The sequence below is a fragment of the Cibotium barometz genome, chromosome 21 (assembly GCF_041138505.1).
Source record: "Cibotium barometz isolate CiBa-2024 chromosome 21, ASM4113850v1, whole genome shotgun sequence".
Classification (NCBI taxonomy): domain Eukaryota; kingdom Viridiplantae; phylum Streptophyta; class Polypodiopsida; order Cyatheales; family Cibotiaceae; genus Cibotium; species Cibotium barometz.
In genome coordinates, this window is record NC_141066.1 from 25,356,456 (window position 1) to 25,363,463 (window position 7,008).

Below are 7,008 nucleotides of genomic sequence, written 5' to 3' on the forward strand. Positions count from 1 at the left end.
CATATCAAAGTAATTTTGAAGTGAGGACCTAAAGCTCGAAGAGGAGAAGGATTTTTTTTCACATGCTAAACAAGTATCCTAATTTTTTCGTTTTTGATTACACATAGAGTAGAGGAAGAGATGGCATACAACATCACATTGAGTTAAAAGAGAATGCCAAACCAGTGGTTAGGAGTGGTACAACATGATGCTTTTCTTAAAGAGGTAACCAAGTTACTAAAAGCTAGATTTTTATACCCTGTTGAAAATTTTGAGTGGGTTTCTCCTGTGTTGGTTACTCCTAAAAAGAATGGTAAATGGCGGGTATGTGTGGATTATAAACCATCATTTTCCTCTACTCTTTCAAGATGATATTTTCAATCAGGTGGATGGTCATGATGGTTATACAATTTGTGATGGTTATTAAATTATGGGAAATATAATTTTGTGAAGAAAGAAGTAGTTATACTTGGCCATTTAGTTTTAGCATAGGGAATCTCAATGACCAAAGCTAGAATTAAGGTACTGTTGGATCTACCTTCCCCTTCCAGTCTCAAGGAAATCATTTCTTCTATCCAAAAAGTCAAGTATATAGCCATGTTTATTCATTTTCTTTCCCATGTTCTACATCCTTTAGAGTTCTTAGCCAACCAAACAACTTTTGTTTGGAATGAGGAGTTTAATGCATATTTTGGTGAGTTGCAGAAGCTATTAAGCACTCTTCCTACTTTGTTGCCACTTGATTGGGATCAAAAAAATTTTGTGAATCGGAGCATGGGGAAAGATGTTATTGGTGCCACTCTATTACATTTTTCTATTTAAGGAAATAAGCCATCTTGAGAAAAAGGGACAGCACAACTCACCATAAGAATAACTCCATTATTTTTTACAACACAAAGAAGAGGAAGAGAGAGGTCTTGGATATCTATATAAACAACCATGTATGTCACAAAGGAGGGAGTGAGAATTGAGCTCAACATTACGTGTAAGAGAGGATCTCAACTATGACATGACCTTTGCAGGTGCATCAATCAAAGAACTCAAGCCTTCTTCATAGAGGAGGATTTGTGCCCTGATGAGGATCTCAACTATGACATGACCTTTGTTGTAGGTGCATCATCCAAAGAATTCAAGCCTTCTTCACACGAGAGGATTTGTACCTTGATCAGGATTTGGACCCTGATGAGGATGAGGTTTCACTGTTAGTTGAATCTTTGCAGTCATTGTGGGTGTCCTATTACACCTGTTCTTTGTAGCCACTACGGGTGTCCTTTGCAGCCACTGCGGGTGTCCTGTTCATCACCAGGATTTGTGAAAGTCGAGCTTTCTATCTATTTCATGGTAGATAATAGTGAAGAAGGCGAGGTCTCCTCTTACTTTTATTCTATTTATAACAACTTTTGTACCTCTTCACTCGTGGAAGATATACTCCTTGTTATTTTCTCATATACATTTTGTTCAAGAAACTCTTTCATACAAAAGAGAGATTGTGAGAGAATTTATTTTGTGTTTCATGCTGGACGAGTGCATTTTTCTTCCAAAAGGTTAATAGTGTGGATCATGCAAGGTGTGTTTTTTTGAAATGCTTCACATTAGAGCCCTTTTAATTATCAAATTGAATTCCCCATCCCTCTCTCCTCTAGATGTTCATTTCTTTTCCCAGTTTTTGTTTTTTGCACTAAGGGATTGTCGGGATATTCTTTTGCTTTGAGAGTGTGCGTGTATCTTTGCAAGGTGGTGGTGTTTCAATGAGAGAGTAGAGGGTGTTATAAATTATTGCCTTCAGTAGCATGCTAATAGACTAACAAGGTTAAACTGACCTAAAATGTACACTTGTTTAAGTGAAGAAAACTTTGCTAGGGCATAAAACCTAAGAATATTTAGACGAATAATGTGACCTTTGAAAGTTTAGACTTTGGAATAAATAAGAAAACTAGAGAGGTCATAAGATTATTTTTGATAATGTTGGTATTTCTATGCCAAGATGGATATTTTTTCATTAATAAAAAGAAATATTAAGTGAATTTCTAGATGTAATAGAAGTTTAGAAAATATGATTTCAAGTTATATATCATGAAAGAGTTGTTTTAAATGAGATTCGATCATTGAAAAACCTCTTATGAATTTTATAAAGTGAGCATATTTTATGAGAAATGGGATCATTGTAAAACAGGTTATGAATTTTATAAAGTGAGCATATATTTTATGAGAAATGGGATCATTGAAAAACCTGTTATGAATTTTATAAAGTGAGCATATATTACGAGACATTGCCCATGATTGTGCCAATCCAATTATGATGTTTTGTGGAAAAATATGTTGTGGAGTGTACAATATGAAATGTTTATGTTTTCTAAAACTAAATTAGTCTATTAGGAAAAAGCAACTCTAGAAGAGAACATATTGTGTGGAGAACGTACACATCCTACACTATCTAGTCCACACCAAGAAAGTGTGGACTAGATAACATGGTATGCTTATGTTCTTTGCATCCTAAATATAATTGAGAAGTAAATGAAATCAAGTAAACTTTAGACATATAGAGGTAGTATGTGTAAACTTAAGGAAGCATTTTGGTGTTAGATAAACCTTGGAAGATAAATGGAGATCATTTATACCTTGCGGTGGATAATAATTTGATGCTCCATTGTTCAACCTTGGCTTTATACATGAGTAGAGTAAGGATATTTCCCACTACCTAGCTAATAAGTTCTCACTCCATTAATAAGGATAAGTAAATTTTGATGTCTATGTAAGGCTAATCAACTAATCAATGATGAGCCTTTGTGCCTTGAATTTGTATCTAAGGATAGTAAGGATATTGCCCACTAATTGGCTAATCAACTTTCAAAAGACCAATCCATTCACATAAGGATAAGTAATTGTGGTGCCAATATAAGGCTCGTCATGAACTAATCAAGCATTTCTTGATTAGTTGACGGGACTTCTAGTCGGTTTATAACTTTGATCAACCATCAAGCATTGCTCTACTTAGTGAACAAGCCTTGTGGCACAAGGAGTATCACTTTAATACACATATGACTGATGCCATGAAGATAGTGATTGGATAAACAAAAGTCTCATGTTATTGCCTTGATTTGGAACGAAGTGAGAATGTATCCACTACACAGAATGCCAATGTAATGCCAAGGTTACTTTGGGAGACGTCCTAATCTCCATAGCTTCCAAGTTGCCCTAGCATACATCCACTACAGAAAATGTCAATATCACACCAAGGTTGCTTTGGATAGACATCCTCATGTCCAGAAACCTATTTGCTCGTAGACTTCCATACATGTGATGGATCCAAATTTATGAGATCCTATGGAGAAGTCCTAAGTTTTTATCTAGAGGAAAAAGAGATAAAGGCATCATTTTGTTTAAATTTGAACACGTGAATTGGAGAGACTGAGAGAGAGAGAGAGAGAGAGACAAGGGTTCCAAATTTTCCACACTGAATGTGGCAAGTAAAATTGGTTCTTATAGGAATTCCAAAAATTTGATTAGAAAATCAACTAAAATTCGTAAACCTCACTTTAGCAAAAGCAGGCCAACGAAATGCCTTTTCACTCAAAAGAACTCCAGACAGCTACACGACATCAAAGAGAGGTGTACTCGCATTGATCATAACCTGCATCCGGAGCAGCATATGCAGTTAGTGTAGAAAACAAAATGCCGTTCGCTGCACCACATGGCATGGGTGAGGTGTAACTTACTTGGGTCAGTAATTGTGAGGACGGCAGCCCCATTGAAGTTGCAAGTTCCGCCGTGAGGCTTGAGGGCCTGCCAGTAGGCGTTAAAAGCATACGATGCATGTGATTGCAGGGTGTTGGGCTGGAAGCAGGACTGGCCAGGCTGGATGGCTTGGCAGAAGGCAGTGTCTGCTCCACAAGCAAAGTCGAGAGCCTGCTGCAAGGCGGCGGGGTCAGTTGCAGGTTTAGCCACGCACCAAGACTTGGTGACGGAGCCAGTGGGTGCGCCGGTAGGGGTGGTGGCGGTGGTCGGAGAAGGTGGCGGAGAGGCCGGGGACGGTGTGGACGGAGGAGGTGCCGTGGAGGGCGGAGAGGCTGGCGACGGGGGAGGTGCAGTCGTACTAGTGGTTGGGGAGGGCGGAGAGGCTGGCGACCGTGTAAAAGGAGGAAGTGGTGTACTTGTGAATTTCATCGTAAGATCGGGGCGGCTGTTTCCAGCGGCATCTGCTGTACACAAAACAGACATGAACATGAGTAAGTAAACTACAGAAGATTAAATCCCCACAAGTGTTCTACTATCATCAAACCAAACCGCAGGCGAATATACCGGCTAGTGCTGCCTTGCAGGAGAGCACGCAAGCAAGGAAAAACGCAAGCCTAGAAGTAACGCCAGCCAGAGCCACAGCCATCTCGTCTGCAAAAATCGGCCACGTAATTGTGAATTGTGCTTTAATTTATCGCATCTTCTCTCTTTATATAAGCAAAGCGCACACACAGTCGGTCGACGGCTGCTCTCATCGACGTCGGGTTCTTTTTCATGGGACGTTACGATGTTTAACATGGCATAGTTATGTTGTCGGAAGCTGACAGAAGTCGGCGGTCGACGGCTGCTCTCGTCGACGTCGGGTTCTTTTTCATGGAACGTTATTGGAGCGCGAAGCGCAATTCGATGCCGAAATGAACGAATCCGAGCCAAATGAGCCAATTGGCTAACCAACCCGAAGAGCAAACAAAGTATTAAACACACACAAGATGTTACCTATAGACTAATCTCTGGGCCGTCATCTGATCGAATCAAGCTTCTTCAGTGCAGTTGCATCACCCTTTTTGTCCATTGTCTCTCCACAAGTCTCCAAAGGAAATAACTGTTTCCTCTTCTCAATCTTCACCTCTTCATAGTAGTAACACAACAAACAATCTTCAGGGACCACAACACCACCAGGAGCTTCCTGAAAATCTCTCAATAGCTCTTCATCTCTATGCAATTTTTTCAAAAGAGTGACTTCTCTCCGAAGCCAACTACATAACAAAAACAAATATGTACACAACCCGCATCTCAAAACGAGAACTCGTGAAAAGAAAATGGATGAATATAATACAAACCAAAGTGCAAAAGAAAGCTACAACTTACTGTCTCTAAATGTGAACATCACTGAAGGCAAGAAGGTTTAATTTCTCCAATGTGGCATAGCTATCTAATCTCCATTTTAGAGACTATACTTTGGAACGCCACTCATCACCATGCTTGGGGTCAATTATATTGAGAATCTAAAACAAACAAAAAACATGGCACATGGACACACAAAGCACCTGCTCAAAAGTTGTCCTCTTTTTTAAAGGTTTGCAATATTAATTGGACTTTTTCAACCACACATTAATCTTTCTTTCCTCGAAAACTCTCCAAATCGGTAGTGACAACTTTTCTTTACCTTCCCAATTCTATCACCATATCTTGAGGCCGATTCCTTTGTCTCCTTCTCCTCCAATTTATTGATCTTAGCATCAGACAATGTCAATCTTACCTGCTCGAGCTTCTTGTTTAATGATTGTGAGATTTGAACCTAAAACATCGATGAAGAAAACCTTACCCCATTAATAAATGATGGCATCATAGCAACCAGTCACATTGTATATAAGCTTTCCAGAATATCTACGAGTAAGAGGATACCATGGCTCTGCACCCTTAGTATATTTCCTTCTAATATGTGCTATCAATCTCATATCTTTATCAAGTAGAACCTTTAAGTAGTCCTCATGATTTGCAACACAAATGTTTTCACAATTCACTATGTCATCTCGCAACGTTGTCCCAACCAAAGCATGTGTATTCAAGCTAGAAACAAAGGAAAATTTTATCCTTGATGACTAAGACCCAAAAATAAACTTTTTTTTAAAGTTATCCCATCGATATGTTAGGAGACACAAGGACATGCCCCATAGATATACTTATAGACAGCCATTTTAGATCCATTGAGTGAATTTCTAAATATATGTATAGTTCTTCACAATAAAGTCAAGCACTAGTTCATCCGTTGCAAGCTCGATAGACGTGCAATCTCACTCACTCTCGTCGGATCTATGACGGTACACAAAACACGGTGATGCTTTGTCCTTGTATTTGAAAATCTCTCATTTATTTCCGCCTTCCAAGCCATGGTGCAGTGGTTCCCCTCCCAAACATAAAACATCCTCCCTAAAAGAAAATGCAATTCTGGGATTCTTTGAATATCGTCCTCAAACTCATTGTTGACATCTTTCCAAATAGGATCCTAGTCTGCCATTATCTCCTCACTAATCATTGTGCTCTCTCTAGCACATGTCCACATGGACACGATGAAGGCACCCTTTTCCGATACATACCCCTCCTTATCAAAAGTTGCCTTCAAGCCTGACACATCATCTCTCAATCCCCTCACCTTTGCATATGGAATAAGCCTGCATAGTGGAACCATTAGACATTGCAAACAACTGAAAAGCCTTACTTTTTACATTATATCTTCCCCCCTATCCATATAAATTTTTTTCTCATCCTTGTCATCATCTGGAGGAAGAGGAACCTCATATCTCATTACATAACGACAATTTGCATATTAGCCTCTTTTGGTGCAAGCTCATCATCCATCTCATCACTGTTACCTGCCACAAAACCATCAACAATATGACTATCAACCTCTTCATCCACATCCTTGTACATCCTGGAAATATGTCTCAACACCAAGCTGTATGAGGTTTAAAGATAATCATGTCCGATATTCCTTGCTCCTCTTCCCTTTCTGCCTCCCGTGCCTCTACCTCCCCTAGATGATGATAGAAGCAATCCAAATATTAAAAAACTTGTTGAATTCAAAATTAGAATGTAACAAGGGATAATTATGAAGCAAATAAACATCAAAGCATTCCAAACTTATTGCATGAAATACAAACATCAGAGCATCAACACTTGTATTTGATTACCAAAGAGACCGCATGTAATTTTCAAAAAGCTCTAACTTTTCAAAATAGCAACCAAAAAAAATTACTAAAGGGAGACAAATTTTGTTCATATCAAATTGCCATC

General features: G+C 39.0%; 1 pseudogene; it reads right to left on the reverse strand.

Annotated features, from left to right (window-relative positions):
• Positions 1 to 4,732: 4,732 nt before the first annotated feature.
• On the reverse strand, positions 4,733 to 6,645 carry LOC147626991 (uncharacterized; annotated as a pseudogene).
• Positions 6,646 to 7,008: the final 363 nt, after the last annotated feature.